Source organism: Aquila chrysaetos, chromosome 3 (genome assembly GCF_900496995.4).
Source record: "Aquila chrysaetos chrysaetos chromosome 3, bAquChr1.4, whole genome shotgun sequence".
Lineage (NCBI taxonomy): Eukaryota > Metazoa > Chordata > Aves > Accipitriformes > Accipitridae > Aquila > Aquila chrysaetos.
In genome coordinates this window covers 12,662,443-12,682,556 of record NC_044006.1, presented here as the reverse complement: position 1 = coordinate 12,682,556, position 20,114 = coordinate 12,662,443, and the positions used below count along the sequence as shown (strand labels likewise).

The 20,114-nt window shown below is 40.2% G+C and overlaps 2 long non-coding RNA genes across 2 annotated transcripts in view; both read left to right on the top strand.

Moving 5' to 3' along the window:
* The window catches only part of LOC115339989, an 84,410-nt gene extending 79,902 nt beyond the window's left edge, over positions 1-4,508 (top strand). The window contains exon 4 of the long non-coding RNA XR_003922880.2: positions 2,910-4,508. This is a non-coding gene — a long non-coding RNA (uncharacterized LOC115339989). The remainder of the gene's footprint in view (positions 1-2,909) is intronic.
* Positions 4,509-7,135: 2,627 nt separating this feature from the next.
* LOC121233209 lies at positions 7,136-17,457 on the top strand. The gene is made up of 3 exons (XR_005932127.1): positions 7,136-12,768; positions 13,059-13,103; positions 16,159-17,457. It is a non-coding gene; the product is annotated as an uncharacterized LOC121233209 (long non-coding RNA).
* The last annotated feature ends 2,657 nt before the right edge of the window (positions 17,458-20,114 follow it).

Sequence of the window (20,114 nt, the reverse complement as noted above, 5' to 3'; positions counted from 1 at the left end):
CACAGGACCAGCCGTGACCTTTTGGACTTGAAGTCCCTGCTGTTTTCTTAGACTCCCGACCCCACAGGCGTTACCCGTGTAATTCCCTGGGAGCAGCTGTGTGCAGGTGTTGCCTATGGTACTGAAGTGATTCTCTCTGAAATAGCATGGGAAAGAAACCAGCACAGACAAAATAATAAATACACCTGTATAGGACTCCTTTTCATTACCAGGCAGTAGATGGTTTGGGTCAGAGTTATCTGATATATCCCGGATCCCCTCTTCCTGCGCTCGTCACCTTCTCTAACTCATGATGTTTATCTGCCTTTCCTTTCCCAGGACAGGTATCTTTGATCTCAGCTGGCCTCACTGTTAAACAATCTCTCTTGCAATGAAAGCGTGAGCTTCTGATCCTCACTAATCCCAAAATATCCTGTATGATTGTGTGAATCTCTCAACTTTCTTCATCCTACCACCAATACCTGGCTTGTTATTTAAAAAAAAAAAAAGAAAAGAAAGTGAGAGAGCCTTTACACTGCACCAGACCTGCTCTTTATGGAAAAAAAAATCTTCAGCTAAGACAGCTGAAATGTTCCCTCCTGATGGCTAACTGCAGCAAGCAGCAGTAGTCACACAGTGCTGAACTCAAACACCTTCCTCTGTGCGTCTTCTTGCTTTGTCTATGCTGATATTCACGAGCAGCCTTGATGAGGACAAATGTAGTTAATGAAGATTGGCCAACACTTCTGCAAATTACATATGTGCCGCTACGGATAACACGAAATGTTAAAAAAAATTTTAAAAAAAGGAAAAAGATTTATTTTCATGTTAGGTTTCAATTTGCTGCTTTTTTTTTTTTTTTTTTACTATCTGCTGTTTTCCACTGTAAGCATTATCTATTCAAGCCAGAACAGATTAAAGCTAATTGTTAGGCCCCTCTGTTTTTCCTTCTTACTGTTTTATCTCCTAAGCAACTTTATTTGGTACAAGACAAATAATCTGAATTCCTGAAGTCAGAAACAAGGAGTGAGAGTCCGGGAAACTGGCTGCTGATCGAATGCAGTTTTTGCAAGTGTGGTTATGGTTAGAAACTCTAAATATGGCACTGTGTTACTGTACACACGGTAACTGCACCCTGTGTGTCAATGTCTGAGTCACAGTAGCGTAGTTTACTGACAAAAACATGTTTTACTACTCTCAGCTGCAAGGAGTCAATAGAGTTGGGAGTGAATGAATTGGGCTCGCTGCATCGAGTGTTACCAACCGAATGACCGGGCTCAGTGCATACCCTGGTTTTACTTTTGGTAAGAGGGATGTAAGCAGCAGAAGGGGCATGATTTGGCAAGCAGATGTTGAGCCAAGTGTCATTTAAGCAAAAGGGAATGGTTGGTTTGTGCCAGATGAAGATGCCAGCGAGTGGGGATTCCTGCCTGGCACCCCATGGGGAGGGGGCTGCACTGGGGGGAGCGCTGTCAGGAGAGCTGCGTGATGCCCATGGAAATAAACCGACTCCGCTTCTGTGAAAGTATATGAAAAGTTTTGTTTCCAGCACCATGCAGAACAGAAGTGTCTTTCTAAGCCTGGATGCTGTGAAACAGAATTGTTGCCCTGCAGGTCCCTCTCCCCCTGCCTCAGGATAGGCTCCTTCCACCAGCAAATGAACTGTCAAAAGCTTAATTTTTTTCAACTTTTTAATTGAACTGACTTGATCTGAATGTTATTGACAGAAACTAAATTAATATAATGTTTTTCTTTTAACAGAGCCCCCCCTTTTTTTAGTCTTTTAAATAATAAGTATCCACCAAGGAGACCAGCTGGCATTCCCATACTGTACATGTTCGTCCTAACCTTTACTTTGACTGACTCATACAGCATGCATCTGCAAGAGTTATTAATGGAAAGTATTAAATAAATTTGGTTTAATATTTGGTAAATAGGAGGTGTCTTTTCTTTGTGCTGGAATTTGTGTTCCAAATGTCTATGTTTGTGTTATTTATATTAATATATTTCATGGCCTGCTTAATAATAGTAGCAATTAAGATAATAACAATAAATACTAATAATACTGAGCTCTTCTGCTTTTCATCAAAGGAGGTCAAGACTCAAGGGTATACCTCTGGGGCTGGTATAATGTAGATCTGATCTTCTCCCGGTATTTCTTTTTGTGGAAAGTTAGGAGTATCATGCAAAGATCAGATCGCCTGTATTTTGGCCTCTGGAATGTCTCTTAGGCATTATAAATGCCAGTAAGAAATATAAAATTGGAAAGAAAACAAACACCAGGACATTGAAAAATATAACCACAAATACTGACCTATTTGGTTTTTTTCTGATTTAGCAGAATGCTATTAATATTATAATTAAAGCTGTTTTGTAGCCTGGGGGCTCGAACACCTGGCTCTTATTAGAGCTGGATCCATATCGTGTGGTAAAAAAAAAAAAAAAAAGGACAAGAGAGGAGATGGCCCGAAGGAGAACACAAGAGGGCACAGTGGCACCTGTGGTGCACTTTTTGTTCGCTGGCTTTTTGAAATGTTGAGGGCAGGGTGTTTGCATGACATAAATAATTATGGTAACATGGTTGATTAGTTGGAACTGTAAAAATGTAATTTTGTCAACTTGAAGTGGATTGTTTCCTAGAATTATTTTTTGGTTAGTTTTGAGGATCAAAGATAAGATATGATGACTGTATTATATAAGGTTAATATGGCAATAAGCCCTACTGTAAGTTTGACAGAATTAACCTGGGCAGTCAGCAGGAAAGGTACCTACTGTATTAAATAAGGTACAAAACTCACTTTCCAGGCAGGTGTTTTCTGCAGCTCTCCTCATCTATTGCACTATTCTTGTACCACATTGTGCTAATGAAAACTAGTTCTGTGATTTCAGAAGCAAAGAATACTAATGCTGCTTTTCATTTTCTGTTCAAGGAGGACATGGGTTTCTGCAAAGCCTTTTTCATGGGACTGATCAGAAATGACCCAAGCAAAACCAAGAAGCGATAGCTGAACCTCGAGCAACCTCACCCTGGTAGATGCTGCTGAATTGAGAGGTCACTGCTGAAAATTTTCTTTTTCAGAAGAGTTAGTGTTGTAAATAGCTATTTGGAAGGAAGCAACACAGAAATAAGCAGGATCCTATCCCAGATGTTAATCTGAAGTTGAGAGATCACAGTTTTCCTTAGATGTCTCACGCAGGGTGCTTGCTCGGGGAGCAAACAGCCTCCCTGTACCATGGTCACTTGCCTGTGTTGGCTTTTGCAGAGGAAGAACTGGGGTCAGAACCGTTCCACCAGAGCAAGTCCAGTGAAGAGTTGCAGACAGTCTTTTTTGGATTTGTTCGGTCACTGTTTCTGACTTTCACAGGACATTGCAGACGGGGCCTTTACTATGGGAATTGTGGTTGAAACCTCTGAATGCTGTAATCCATAACATGACATTATTTCACAATTAAAAATGAACAACGACCTTCTTTTTTTGCAAAGAAGTCTTCATCCTCAGGTCTCCCATACGTACTATTTGTAAGACATGACTTCTCCTCCCATCCAAACCAGCCTCCAGTGGTTTCTTACCCTCCCAGAAGTCAATCAATCTGTTACTGTATATGGAGCTGCAAAAGGAAGATGTGATACTACACTGCACACAAAAAAGTAAAGAAACAACATCATTAACATCTTAATATCCTGTCCTGACATCTCACAAATTATTTTAGACTTCATAGCCAATGTAAACAGGTTTGTTTTCAACTCCCCTAATTGCCTGCTAATTGAGAGCAGATGCAGGCCTCAACTTTCGGCAGATAAAGAGCAGCCTCTTCTCTAGGGTTTCGCATCTATCATGAGGTCTCTGATGTATGCCTGCAAGCTTCCCTGGTTAGTGATGCCGAGGCAGAGAAGAATTGGAACTGCTCCTCTTGAATCGTGCCTGAAACCTCAGTGAGACAGAAGGGAAGACAGAGCTGTGGGACTCATCAGTAACATCATCATCATTATTGTTTCATTTTGTACTTCAGTGCACTTTCTGCACCAGCATAGGTTTCCTTCTGGGGGGGAGTTCTCCGAATTATAGATGGGTTTCTCGTTATGATAGAAATCACTGGGTTTATGAAAAATGCATTGCTGTCATATTCCATTATCTACTTCCTCCCATGCTGCAATCCAGTAGCTTGCAAGTCATTAGATTCTTTTTCAGAGTTCCTTTGAAATAATCCTTTCAAAAAACACTATTCATTGGGTATGACCCCGGAGAGATACTGTCTGGTACTAAAGCTCTCTTTTAGTTCTGTGAGGGAGACCTGTAACAACAAGATAAGTGCATGTATATTCCAAGTAATGTCTGGAGTTTGCTGCCTCCCATTAAATGCAATAGGAGCTCACAGTTCAAATGGTAGAATTTTGCTTTGTAAATGTAGGAGAAAATGTAGTTCAGATATATAGGTAAATTTGCATTTGGTAGTGATTTAATGTTCCATGGTCTGTTTTAGTTCCAACTTAAATATTACATTAAAACCAGCAATAAAAAAAAAAAAAAAGAAAAAGCATGCTAACTGCTGGGTTCAGAAAGAGTGGATATGATTTTGTTCTTGCTGTCAGTGTAGCAGTGAGCTGCCTTTTACTTTCTGCTCTTCATTTAGCAAGTCAGCAGCAGTACTTAAATGATAGCCCTCCGGTCTTTCTTCAGGACTGTTTTTGCAAATGAAAGCAGGAACTTCAAATCCTTGTGTTTTTCATATCACTTACAAGGTGTTTTGTGAATTTTAACATTTTGCATCTATCTGTGAAAAGGTGGAGGGCCTGTGAGTAATCCTCGGTGAGAAGTGCCCTTTGTGCAGGGAGGCTGCATGGGTTTTTACCACTGGGTTCAGGAGATCATAGAGGGATATTTAAAATAGAAAAAAACAGCCAAAAATAAGAAACCGCTTGGTGGTTTGTGAATGATAAACGAGTAGAAAAATAGAGGGAAGAATTCACATCTAACCAATGTCATTCAGAAATACCTGAAGCACCTGGCTTCTGGATTATGAAACATTGTTCAGTCCCAGAACCACAAAACCTTCAGGTTTTCACTGTGATTTCTTCACGAAGCCCTCTGTCTCTCCCAGGGCTGGCTCCAGGCCTCCCTGTGAACACAGAGTCACCCCTGCTGACATTATCCCTCTCTGGAAAGTTGCCACAAAGCTTGCAGAATAAAGTCCTGATCTAACAGCGATGTGAGCGGTTTAATAGGAGGGCAGGGGGACTTGAAGTCAGTAGCACAAGGCATAACAGACTAAAGCAGCGGTCCATTAAATCAGCACACTGGGGCCTAGGCATTTACAGTCACACAGTCAGATGTTTCCAGTAATTATTTCCCCATAGCATTTTTATTAGGTGCTCCATAAATAATATTCACTGCCGTGCTCTTCTCATGGTCTTTTATAAAAAGAGAGGGAGGAGAGAAGAGAAGGAGAATTTTCTTTACCTTCAGCTCGATTTTGAGGTAATTCTGTCTTTCAGTCCTATTGAAGCAGATACGAGCTTGGAAAATATGGGCAAATTAGTTCCTCGCTGGCCAAACGTTGTTCCCTAAGACCATCATTGGACCAACTTAACACAAGGTAAGCTTCTATTTCAGATTTAGATTTGTCTGCTTGTCTTGGATTCCATACAGACCTAGGATAGACAGGCAAGCAAGTGCTGGGATTGGAATGGGATTTTTTTTCTATGTATCCTTTGTTGTTAACTTTTCTTTTCTTGGTAGTATTTACGTAGGTCAAATCCAGGGTCATCACATCAACAAACACCACTGCCTTCTCCTCTATGGAAAGACCTTCCCAAAACTCAACACTGTCGCTGTGTGTTTCATCTGGTCTGTATGTGCAGCACCTATTGACAAAAGCTGGCTTTTTGATGGAGGCTACTGTGCAAAGGCTTTTTCCCAGAATATATCACTGTGTTGCCTGAGTTATAGTATTAATGTTAAGCAATACAGCTTCTTTCCTGGCACTAGGACTTGTGTTTTGCAAAGGGCTTCTACTCAGGTGTTTGATTTTCAACATCAATTTTCTAGCCAAAGTAAGATTGCCCAAATAAACTCAAGGATTTGGGGACTTATTTTTTTACTTATTGGGCTGCAATATTGCGACCAACCCCAAGCAGAACTTAGAAGAGCAACAGTAAAAGGAGGTGGAGTAAATAGTCATGGTTCAGGTTTGCTACTACCAGGGTCACAAACTCTTCCACCTGTGTGTGCAAAACCTCTAAGCAGCAGCAGGTGTGTATTTATATAGATGTAAACACAAGTGCAATACTTCTGTCTAAGCCGAAAATCTGTGCATCAAGTGTAGATGAGCACAGGGAGCACAGAAATTGTTAATAGCTGGGCTGAAAATAGAGCTTTAAATAAAGAGCATGGTTTTGCTTATAGTAACCGTCTGTGTCTGCTCAAGTTTGGTGGCCTTGGTCCTTGGTTGTCTCCATGTTTGTATATGAGGGTACAGTGCCACATGGCTATATTTCAAAGGGAATAGAGTATTTTCATGCAGCGAGCTGTCAGCGGACTAGAGCTATCTTAGCAGCCCTGACTGCTGGCTGAAATATGTAGTATGGTCCTTTGACCTATGATCCAAGACTAGGGTCAGACCTAACGCAGCCCTCACACCTCGTCTAGAAGAGCCAGGTGAGAGAACTTCCTACAGCTCTTCCAGGAGCACATTGCTGAAGCCTGTTGCAGCTGAAAGATGCTCTGCTGTTGGCCATCGCTTTAGCAATGCCAGGGGACGTAGCATCAGTAGGAAAAGACGAATCATCTGTTTCTCAGAAAACATTGTCCCAAAATAATTTCTCAGTTCTTTTTGTTCTCTGTTCCGTTTCTGGACTGCTCAAGCTGGGGAAGTTACAGCCTGAAATTAAATATGAACCTATTCAGTATAAATGTGTGTATCTATTTTGTGGTATAGGAAAACTGAGTTCAGTGAGCCCAGGCCATTGGCATTTTATAATTTCCTCTTGCTCTAGCAGGTAAAGGATTAACCCATTGTTATTCCTCTCTCAAGGAACAGAGAAAAAGATATACTGTGTAAAGACCCTGATTTTAAAAAAAAAAAAAAAATCCATTGGGTTTTTACAGAAATATTTTATTGGAACCATAAGGTTTCTTTTTTTTGAGAAAGAGAAAATTTGAAATCCGGAGTTTATTTTTCCTTCAGTGTCTCTCCTAAGAACCAACAGGAATTGAGATATTTTTTTTTCTCTCTTGTGTTTGTGCCTACTTATTAAACACACATGTGGCCTGGATTCCTTGCGTAGGTGCAAAGAGGTTTGAAAAAAAGAAAAAGAAAAAAAGGTGTAACCCAGTCCATTGACCTGTCTCTTTGCCCTTAGGACTCTTTCGAACAGCTGTGAGAAAAAGAAAAAGGGGGGGAGAGAGAAAAAAGGAGGCAGTTTAACAAGCCAAATCCAGATGTTCATTTCATACACACACCCTGAACAGCTTTTGCATGGTTTATTTCGTTTTCTGAAACCATTTTTCACCAGCCTGTTTTCTCAGCTGGGAAACTTCTGGTGTAGTGTTTTCAAAAAAATATTGCATTTGGCATTACAAGAAAACAGAGCCTTTAAGACATTAAAAGGACAATATCCTTGTTTGACTTGGCCCAGGGAAGCAGGGCTATAGGAATTTTAGATTTTTGTACCACCCAAAGAATAGGTAAAAGAAATTTTCCACTCTTAAACCCAGTTTACATGGGAATTAGAGAGTTGATTTAGCTTTTTTTTTTCTTTTTCTTTTAAAGACTACTCTGAGGACTTTGTGTTGGTGTAATAGGATTTTATTAGCATGAAGGTATAAGCAAAGTGATAGCAATCAGTTTGCATCTAGATTCTGATGAACCATGGTTCAAAACTCAAACTGATGCTGAATGAACTTTATTTTTGTTTTGCAAGGACCAGATCCTGACATGCTCATTTACACCAACATCTACATAACGTGGACGGACAAATCTGAAATTATTTAATACTGGTGCAGTTTCTCTTTACTTACAGGAGAGGTAAGCTACATAACATGAGCCATAATTCATATTGGCTGTGTGAATAGCACTGATGGCAATGAAGATGTGATTAGCAGACAGGACAGTGTCTACACTGAGTTTAGAGGTACCCCAACGGCTGGCAGGTAATGCATGAAATTATGGAAGACCAAGTGCAAGCAAGACCTATATTGCTATCACTGAGCTAATCAAAGGATATATTGCCCTTCAGAAAATGCACTGTAAAACCCCAACTCCACTGAAGCCAGTGGGTGATTTGCAGTTTGCTGTCCTTCACAACTTTGGTAAAAAAAAAGTAGGTTTTTTTTACCTGTAAGATTCTACAAGTGTCATTCACTATTACTTATTGTATTAGATGGAGACTTGATCCAAATTTCTCCATGTAAAGAAAGGTCTATAACTTTGCAAAAAGTTTAAGCAATGCTTTGGTGCTCCTTTTGTTCACCTGTTCTAAAGTAGAAAAAATTGCAGATATTCTTATCAGAAATGTCACCATCCTGTAGAGATCTCAGACCCCATCAACTATAAAATAAAAGCAGATGATAAGGATTTTTAGTGAGAATTTGAAGACATATATTGTGGTTAAATTAAATAGATGACAAAAAAAGAGTATTAAAAGATCCTAATTCATAAACCAGCAACATTACTTAAACAAGTAAATAGAAATGTTTAAGGTATGTCCCACGCCACGTTTTCCTTTCACTTTGCTGCTGCTAAAATAAGGGCAAATCATCAAGTCTCTCTTGGCATTACAGAGCATTCAAGGATATGGTGTGTGTGTGCCTGTTTGTGCGTACGTGTACGTGTGTATATCTTTAAGCCTGGTAGTGGGAATATTGGCATTTCAGTGTCAGAACACCACCAAGTGGGCTATAAATACATGGTCCTTGAACTAATCTTCTCTTTAGACAGAACAAAAAAAAATGTAAGAAAAATCTAATTAAGACTTAAAATGCATTAGGCAGATTATTTGGCCAGTACAGAACTAGAGTGGAAAGCCGCCAAGCAGTACTAGTAAGTTCTGTTGAGCAAACCAGTGGTCTTTTTAAAGCCACTGACTTGGTACACAGATTGAATGATTCTAGAGAAAGAATATATTGTCTGTCCATTTCAAGATACTGTGAATTTGTAATGTAAAATAGTGCCCTGATGTGTTTTTTCGTCTCCTCTTTAACTGTTAGTATGCATTACACATATGTGTGTGTACATGTTTGTATTTATTTGCATGCATACTTCCATGTACATTGTTATACACATTTATACAAAAACATATATTAACTGCTTGATTAAAAAGAACAGTCTGTTTGTGCAGATACCAAACCTAGAGACCAGGCAGCTTCACATCTGACTTCGGGTAATAAGACCTCCTAATATCTAAGCTTGGAGATAGATAAATCCAGGAACTTCTACACAGATACTGTCAAGACCCTGTATTTGGAAATATTCTGTCAGTCAATGCACAAACAATGCACTTAGATATTTGCCTTGGGAAATGTAATTTTAGAGATATCAGACTATCAGTGTGTACAAATACCACTATATACATGTCTGCTGGAAGGACAGTCTTTAAGGCACCATGGAACTGCACAGCACACAGCAGCCTTGGCCTGTGGACGGGGCAGTTATGTGCTGCTGTAAGACAAAGTCAGTGAAGATGATTCAGGAGCCGAGAAGAAAATGAGGAGGTAATGGCGTTGTATGGGGGAACTTGGAATAATGCTGCCTTGTACTGTCAGCCTGGACCCTTCCAGTCATGTAAAGTGAAAAGAGTAAGTCTGGTGAAGTGTGAGAGCTCTTATCTTGTTCTGTCTTTCAGCAAAGCAATGACCCGTGCCACATGGCCTCCCAAAAACGCCTTCTTTGTTTAGCCAAGAATTACACCCTTTAAACATTCCCAATCACTGCATTGAAATGGTTGCATTTATTATAGCAGCCTGCCATAAAATTTGGTTCAATAGTCTGTTCTGAGAGGGGTTAATACGTGCTCTGGGAACACCATTATCAATGGTGAGGAATCCCAGCAGCAGTCTCTGTGATCTCATTTGGTGCCACGCAACACAGGGGAAGCTCAGTGTTGCCCACTGCACTCCATGCTCCGTCTCCCGTGGGTCTCCCTACAACTTCAACTGAGGTTTGCCTAATACTTTGCAAAGTATGGGGAAGTATTTCCCATCAAAAAGATCGAGGTCAAGGGGAAATCATGATATTCCTCTTTGTCACGCCCTGGTAAATTCGTCTTGATACTGCTAATTGTCACTGTAGGAAAGCTGTGTGTCCTCCTTAGTTGTTCTCTCTACAGACTCTCTACCATTATGACTCTGCCAGTGAGAACAGATACATCATGTTTTAAGGGAATTTCTTTTGTCAATATTGTTGCACTGTTTTCTGGAGACGTGTGAACTAAGCTAACACAGCTGCTTTTTGTCAACAGAGTGCATCCATGCCCCTGGCTTAGTAACAGCGAGGAAAGGAGTGAAATTTATTCACTTCCTGAGATGAGAGAGCATGGGATAGTGCAGAACTGGTCGTGGTCTCCCATAAATGGTGCCGTGTGTTTGTGTAGCTCCTAGCACAACTCTGCCTTCTTCCACAATGGGAGAGCCATGACCTGTTTGTCATAGATGGTGGTGATGATGATGCTCACAGAGAATCAAAAACCCTGCCATGAAGGCACAAACGGCAGGTGGTACAGACTGCATTTTCAAAAACGCTTTATTCTGCCTTCTGGTTTGTAGGAGTAAAAGAAAAAGTTTTCATTTAGAGGAGGACATTAGGGTTGAGGTAGGAGACAGAGATTTCTGAAAGTGATTATCTGTATCACTACAAAAAATATTTGTTATTCTCAGAGTCATGGACTAGTTAAGATTGGAACTGGCATTTGTAGATTTGTAGTTGGCCCCTGCTTAAAAGAGGGCCAACTTCAAAGGTAGCTAAGGTTTCTCAGGGCCATGTTCTGTCAAGTTTTAAAAATCTGCAAGGTTAGGTGTTTCACCACCTTTCTGTGCAACCTGTTCCAGAACTTAACTGTCCTTTTGATTTATTTTTTAATGAAGTTGGAATTTGTCTTGCTGCAACTTGTGATCATTGCCTCTCATCCTTTCACTGTGCATATCTGAGAAAAGTTAGACTCTGTCTTCTTTGTAGCCATCTATCAGTTAGTAGAAGGCACCAGTTAGTTCACCTTCTCTAACCTTTCTCTTCTCCAGACTGAACAAATTCACCTCCCTTAGCCCTTCCTCATGTGTTCAGCTATCTTGATAGTCCACTGCTGGACTCAGTCTGATTTGTTGATATCCTTCTTGCACTGTGAAGGAGAGAAAATGGTCCAAAAGTGGAACTGGGTTTTAGTTATAGTTAATATTTGTATTAACTCTCTACTCTGTTGACATTGGATGCTCAAGCTTTGGCCATAACTAATATAATGGCTCTCATTCAAATGTTGGAAACATCAGGGCATACCTGCTCGGCCTTCTTGGAAGAGCGTGTTTCCTGAACACACTGTACCCAGGTCATCCCATCTCATTTATTTGTCTGTCTGTGATAGCAATATAGTTAATTGCCTCTTTTCCCATTGCTGAATTGACTGGATTGTCCTGGAGATGCTGAATTTGTTTTCTTCTTTGACAAAGTGCATACACTCCTATGGATTTTTACAAAGGAACCAGAAATATCTAGGAAAATGCAGAAGGAGTGAAAAGCCCTCAATTTCTTTTTCTATGAATAATTTAGTGCCAAGTTAACTGAAACGTTTGAAAAAGAGATTTTTGGTGCCTAGCTTCATTAAACCCTCTATCTATCCCCAAATGTATTCTCTATCAGTGTCAGCATCTAACACTTCATCTTGTCCCGATCACAACAAAGGCCTTGTAGAAATAAAATGCAGGGGTAGAGTAAAAACAGATTATTGTTGCCATTATGCATGTCTCTGTGTGCACATGTGCTCTATAAACTTACAGTGAGGGGAAAAAAAAGAATCTATATGAAAAGGAATGAAGCCCTGAACCATACCAACCTTCCAAAACGTGCACTCCTCTTGGGGGTACAAGCCACGCTCCATTGCATTAAAGAGTGTTGCGCCACACTCCAACCCCCTTCTCCGGAGCACGTGTTTTAATCGGAGTATTATGTTCTCATCCACTAAGCTTTTACCAGCACAATGAGTGGGACCTCCTTCACTTGGCAGTGGTTTCTGTCAGCGATCTGTCTTCTGCAGCTATTTCCGTGGGAAGGCCCTCCATCTGGTGCTTGGCAGGGAGGGGAACTTTCCTCTCAAATGTTCTCTCTCTCTCTCCTCCCCGCCCCCCCCCGGTTAAGGTATACCCTTTGGAAATCTTCAACTTCCAAGATTTATTTTTGCACAGGGTACATACTTTGTTTTACGTGGTCTGGCTTTCTTTTCTTTTAACAAACCACCACCCCTGTGCCCTGCTTATCCTGGCAGAGGGAGAAGAATGCTGTTTGCTTTAATATTACCTTCGGTCTCAGTATGCAACAGGTCAAAAGATGTGACAAGTACACATGCTAATCCCTTTCCTTTTCAGTTAATAGAATAACACAGATGGGAAAGTTTACACTGGGATTTGACACTTGCTCCAAGCTGAAGTTAAGAAGGAGATGGGGTTGGACATTGCCTTTCAGGTCAGAGTGGTTACTACACAAATTCATCTTCCCACTCAGCATCAAGTTGCTGCTGTCATCCTAAACCCCATTTGCTCTGCTAAGAATGTTCCACTTCCCCTTCCACTCTCCTTTTGAGAGTCATAGGTAGAGTTGGATAAGACTTCGAAAGCTCTTGTAAAATGAAATATTCCCCAAGAATCAGTGATGTTCAAGTGGAAAAATGTCAACATTTTCCACTGAAACACCACCATTTGTTTTGAAATGGTGACTTTTTAAATATTTGGCATTTCTGAGCATCAAAATAATTCACACTAAAACCAGATACTTTCTTAAAAATATTAATTTGATTTCAATAAACCCGCATATTAGCAGTTTTTTCTCATATAATCAGGCTGTTTATGTTTCATTTGATTCTGTTTTCTGTTTCCTTGTAGCCTCCAGAATATGTCCTCTGACATTCTGCATGACATAGCCCGTTTGTAAGTTTGCATGCCTGAAGATTTGCCACTTACTTACATTATTCCTGCAGGAAACACACAGAAGAATAAGAGCTAGGATTATGCCTATGGTGGGAAAAGCTGCAGCAATGACTAACTGAAAGGGCTGATCCATCACAAACCAAATAACACTTTCTTCCCACCAGGTTCATACCACTTCACAATGTCTTTCATGAGAACCTTCTGCCAGCTTCCCATGAGGGAGCAAGTTTCTGGTTACTGGGAACTCTTTAAAATTAAGGATTTGAGGGTATCTCTGTAATAAGATGAAAATCTAAGATCTATTTTTAGATAGACATGGGCCTCAGAGTATAAATCTAAACATGGAGAAATTGTATTTTCTGCAATTGATTTTTTTAAAATCCAAATTCTATAAACAAAGCTATATGTTAATTAAAGAAAATAAGATTAGAAATGCAATTAAAAACATAATAATTTTTACTGAAAAAGACACATATTTGCACTGACTTTAATAGCAATGAAAATACTTAATTGGTGTTAGAAACTGTGCCTATAAGGTTTGCATAACCACAAATGTATAGTTCATAGGAAGCACTCAGTTAGTTACCTGCTTTCTGATTAGAGAACTAATGTTTGTGTTTGAGAATCACTGCCTACCTTTTTCATCTATTTTATTTCAAAATGTGCAGTTTCAGAACAGCTTTTTCACTTTGCCTTAGACACTTCCCCATTAATTTCATGGCAGATAGAGCGTGTACCTCTTCCAGCCTGCCACCTACCAATATCCAGAATAACTTACTAATGCTTGATTCAAAAATCAAGATCTCAAATTCAAAATTCAAGATCTCTGTCTCCAATCTGGCAACAGCTGTGAGGCTCATTCATGCTGCACAGACCATGCAGAGGAAAGAAAAGAGCAAGCTCAGTTTGAAGATGCTCAAAGACTCAAATTTAAGTGAAGGGTCCATCTAGATCATCAGAGAGGTGCTTCCCAAGAGGGAGCGTGAGGAAGACCAGCTTAAATTAGATGCTTGTATTTTAGTGACTAGGATGAGGTGAGAAAGATCCTATGATCAGGACTGGTCCACAGGGTGATTCAGGACGTCTCAGATTGGGCAGTTTTCTGAGGTTTTAGCATTGGAAGTCATGCTGATCTTTCTTTCTCGTTGATGCATGACATGGGCACCTTCAGGGGAGCTGAGTGTCCCACAAAAGCTCTGATCTGACTTCTGGAGGTGCTTTTTCTTCCTCCTTTGTAGAAAAACCTGAAACAGCAGCATTTTGACTATCACTGTAGTGATTAAGTGTGGGTCAGATGAGTCCAGGTCATGATTCCTACATAGGGACCAACATTCCCATTGGTTCTGGTGGAAGTTCAGGCTCCTTGTTTGGGGAAAGGCACCTAAATGCTTTTCTCATCCTGACCTTTACTCTCTGTTGTAATTTCACTCCTGACTTCTTGGCTAAGACCTCTAGCAAGGGAGAGCAATTAGTGCCCATCACAAGGAAAGCTTTTGCAACATGGGTGACTGCCCACAAGAAACACAGTTGAGACCACCAACTGTTTTATTTGTTTTTGTTCCAATTTCTGCCGATTGAGAAGCTCATGAGATACATCTTATTTCCCTGGAGGTCCCCAGGGAAGCAGCAGTCAGACAATCCTTTTCTAGCCTGCTTTGGGCAATGCTGGTGGTATAGCACTGCTGGCACTGCACTTAGGTCGCTGTACTGGTAGGTCTCTCAGCACAGGCAGCTACATAGGTTATTAAAGTGTGCCTAAATGATTCAATGCAACAGGCAGCTTATTTTGGCCACCAAACTCTTGTTGTTAGATGGTAAACACTTTAATTCACCGTTACTCCAAGGCTGATTTGAAGTTACCTAGAGGAAAATGGCTTAGTGTCCTGAGCTACAGGTTGTGAAGAATTAAACAAGAATCTCTCATAATGGGGATGGTGCTAGAGAGGCTCCATTATGGGTGTGAGCCACTGTCCTGGCCTTTTTAAAAATAAACCCCTACACACTGTAGTGCCAGATGGAGGTTTTCAGATCTATATCTGTCTGGAGACATAAGTTTTAAAATTTCAGATGTCTTTGCATTTCTCTGCACTAGGTTATGCCCACAGGTATCGCCCAGTGCAGTAGGTGGCATCTCAACTGCATCATCCTTCGGCTAATTTGAGCAGGAATTTCGGTATCCCTTGGAATCACGCTCCTCCCTGCTTCCTCCAGTTTGAAGGAGGCCAGTAATTTGCTGGTGGCCATTTAACCTCAGGAGGCCTTTTCGCCTTCCCATCTCCTACCCCACGCAGCCTAAGATGCTCTTGCCAGCAAGCTGAGCTGAGGCTCGCCTCATTTCCTCCCCTGTAATTCCACTTTTTACTTGGATGAGAAAGGCAGTGAACAGATTAAACTTACTCCTTCCTCTGTGGCCAGTCTATCAGTCCTTCCTGTGTGTGGAAACATAGACCAAGTCACATCAAGTTCTAGTAATAACTCAGATAGACACAGAGCCTTCACTTTAACTGGACCTTGCATATGAGTATCTCAAAGAATTCAAAAATTACAGTTCTGCTGTGTAAATAAAATATGCCAGCACATCCATCTTACAAACCATCTGTGCTATACTTAGGACTTGCCTCTGCTGATGTTATTTGGAGTATTTCCATCACGTTTAGTTTGAGCTCAATGATCTTCTTAGAAATCATTTTTTGACTGTGTCATTTATGGTTCTTCGTTATTCAGCCTATTTTCATATACGAAAGATCTTTGCTTCCTTATGCAGTAAGTACAGAGACCTGATCCCTGTAGCCTCACAAGCCAGAAACAGTTACAAGATTATGTCCACAACAAGTAGTAAAATCTTGTTTTATAAAAATGTCTCATCTATCCAGAAAATGTGTTTTCATAATGGGGCTAAGGCACAGCATGAATGCCAGTTCATTTAAAGCATACAAGTAAATATGTGTGTGTGTGTGTGTGTAGATTATAAAACTGTTTGGGAAAAACAGCTAGAAGATAAATATCCAATGAGTTATTTGCATGTTAAGATAGCCTATGTTTATTCTCATTCCAGAGACTGTGTGACTGATCAAACCAAATTTATAACAAAACATTCAAAATATAAGTTATTTTTGGACAAGAGAATAAAGTTTTCCTCTGCCACAATGCCTACCAAAGGAGCTGGCAATGCCAGGGAACATGATGTGCTGAGACTATTGCTTATCATAGTTGTCACATAGATCTCTTTTATTTCATGTTTGTTTGTCTCTGTCTCTCTCTTGTCCTACATTTAGATATTAGGCTCCTTGGGCAAAGCATGATTTGCCATTCATTGTTACAACAGTCATTATTCCAAAGGAGCTCATGATTTGGGACCGAATGATGATGATGATAGTTATTGAATGTAAGTCACAAAAGAAAGCTCCACAGCTGAGCTTGAATTTAAAAATGCAACATTATAAAAGGTTTAAGAGAAAGCACAAATTTTGCAGAGTCATGTTTAGTTCCTCTTTCAGTCTCTGATGTATGATAGCCTGATGTATTCCATGGAAGACGTGACCACACGCATCTAGCAGAGTTTCTTCCTGGTGATACCTCTGTGAGTACTTAGCCATCCCTGGAGATAGCAGAGAACACTGGGTCGCATGTTTACATTTCATGTGACTTTTCTATGAATCATATCTCATTTTGTCACCAAAGCATCCCATCTGATCACTTGCCTTCTGAGAATTCGGTTGACTCATCACTCCTAGGTTTCTTTTTCCTTGGCACGCTTCTCTTTCCCTTCACCTGATGCCAGCCCTGCCTTATTCCTTGGCACCATTGTGATACATATGTGCATTTCAATGCCATTTGCAGAGCCTAAATGTGCCATTTGAACACAGTCCTACACGAAGGGGAGAAAGAGGTAATAGGTTAGAGTGGCACCATTCCTGGAAGACCAGCAGGAGATGGAAAATGTCCATGAATTCAAGGCTGTTTTCAAGCAGCCTAAATTCTACCTATGTTCTTGTGCCTAAAGTTATCCACAAGATATTCTGGACCTTCAGGGTTGCCAAACCAATAGGGAACCAAAGCTGAACTAGGAGAATTAGATGGAATACAGCTGTTGGAGGCCACATGAGTCTGTCCTTTGCAGTCATGGAGCTTACTGGCAAAGCTATGTGAATAATGGACTATTTTTGTCTTCTGACAATTCTGAAAACATGCAGCAAAAATATTTGTAAAGAACTTTTGAGTGTATTCAAAACAATCTGTCTTTAAAAAGTGTGTGAACTGAAAAGCTGTCAGCCTTCCTTCTTGGGTCGAATGACAAGTTTCATTTCATTTTTGTTCATTTCATTGTTTTTGTTAATTTAATTTTCTTTTAGCTTTAAATAAAAACCTGACAAAATTTGAAATAAGTCTAACATTATTAATGAAAAATGCAGGTATTTCCTTCTGCAAATTTTAAAACTAAGCATTTTAAATGTTTTTTAACTGTTTTTGTTGTTTGAGGTGGTTATTTTAAACCACTAGATTTTGCAGAAACTAGCACAGAGCTGGGGAATATTTTGGTTGATCAGAAATGAGATTTTGGCAAAATCTTTGCTATAACACTTTGACCAGCTCTAGGCATCATCTTGCCTCTTCTCCCTCCCTGTATAAACTCTTTAAGACACTACCAAAGGCAGTACATGACTTCACTCAAGGCAATGGCCATAATACTGATTGAGCCTAACATGACCTGTACGAGTAGAAAAGAGGTATCATCATCTCTGTTGCTTGGGCTTTTTTACTTTCTAAGGATTTATAATGTAAAACTGTCCATACTAATGCCAAAAAGGCAGACAGTCTGAGGAAAACACAGATGTAATTGAAAAGGGAGTCTGTACACTACAAGTGACATAGGACAGTGTGCTTCATACTGCTGCATGGGATTGTTTTGTCTCAGGCAGCATTGGCCAAATTGCTGAGCTGTGGGTTTGTACTGCCTCAGGTGCTCTCTGCAGTAAGGTGCACATGTTTGCATACAATGGAAAAAGGTGTCTGCCCATCCATTCCCAAAGAAAGAAATAAAATTCCCTCCCACTTGCAGAACGTATATATTCATCTGTTGATCCTCCTCGCAAAAGAAGGAAGGCAGTTAAAGTGTTGAAAGCAAGGTTAATGCTTGGACCTTTACTTGGAAATAGGCTAGTAACAAAGAAATAACTGACCACAAAGAGTGGAAGATGGTCAGTCAAAATTTCTTTAGAACAAGGAGGCTGCTTGTACTTCTCCAGGAACTCAGAGTCAAGTCCAGGTTCATGCTCACTGTCAGGTTGTACTTCACTATGTGAGTCACAAACTCATCTGGAGAAGTGATTCAGTGAAATAATTTGCCTAGGATCACCCAGATGTCCCAAGACATCCAAGAATGCAGAATGGTTTCTTTAACAGGAGGGCAGTGGGACTGAATTAACAGCGAGACATTTTTCGTGCATGTGATTCTCATGTGCAGTTCCTATGCTATCCATTGAAACTCTGAAATATGGTAAACATGGACCTGTGTGTCTGGAAAGCAGAAAGTCAGTATCTGACAGACCTCAGTTTTGACTTTCACATGAGAGAACTTAAGTAGTTGCAGTACATCTGTGGTGCATCTCAGCACCCAATGCACTACTTTTTTTGCCACTTCACACAAAACTGTGGGGTTATTTTCCTTTTCCAGACTAAGGAAATCTTCTCTTGGAAAGTATGTTTCCAAGTAGTTTAAGGAAAGAGCTTCTTTAACACCTTTCCCACCCCTTTTTCTTGCTTATGATGTTTTATCTTACCTTGGTATCCTAAAGATCCTGTGACTAGGATCTTTTTACTTATACTTACCATAGGATGTAAGCTCTCATCATGATGTGGTAGTGTTTGGCAAATGGTGACTTGTAATGGTGCAGTTTTGAGTAAATAAAAAGAATTCTGGGCAAGATTCAGCCTTAAGGAGAGCAGAGCTGTCTCTCTGCAGTGGTTATAGTGACAAATGTAAAACATTTGTACAAAGGGAATATATTAGTCACCAGCTGTTGATATAAGCCTTTCACATTATTTAATGACCAGAGTAGGCTTTAGGCAGCCAAGCAGGGGCTCATATGGCCCCTAAGTGCCTCTTACAGCCTTGTAAAACCAGGGCATGATCTTACCCTCTCTTATCTCTAATGCTACTTGCGAAAAAAACCATACTGGTATTTGGCTTGCTAACCATAGATGCAAACCACTGCAGAGCTTGAGGGTGTTTCATTAGAACTCCATTAAAAATGAACAATCAAGATTTTAAAAAAATAATCAGAATCCACAGAGCAAAGCCTCACAATATAAAACCTACCCAGTCTCCTTTGCTTTTCCTGTGAATACGAGTGTGTGTTGCTTTTAATTTGCGAATCTTGCAACTATCAGGAGTGGCAGAATACTTTTATTTATTTATCTATTTATTTAAACAGAGTTTTAAAACCCTGCACAAATCTGGGCACAGGCTTGTGAAAGAGAACTAGCAAAGGCTCGGCGTGGCATTATTTTGTTCTGCTTTTAGATGCAATTTTATCCATTGCTGCAGCTGGCTGTTCCTCTTTTAACAGCCAGGCTCTTCAGACCATGTGCTTAGGGTAGCTTATAAATTGCCAGGCTAGATACAGATGATTGTGTCTGGCAGAATGTCTTTATGGTGTTGGTGGTAAAGGAAAAACATATGTAATGCTATTGAATGCTGCTGGAAATATGATACCTGGCTGGTGCCTTGTGCCATCTATGATCCAAGTGATGGTGGTTCTGAAGTGACAGTCTGCTTGATATTGGTTTTAAACTATTTTCCCTTAGAAGCGGCAGGCCTTGTGGATATCTAAAACAAACTTTAAGAGAGTTTAAGACAGATGAACTCTGTAGGTTGGGTTTTATTTTTCGACGCGAGATTATTAGGGCCTGGGGTGATTAAATCTGAAAGCACCTCTGATCTGCGCTAGCACCAGTTGCTAGTGAAATATCTACATGTAGCTGTCAAAGAAAGATCAATAAAAGGGTGAC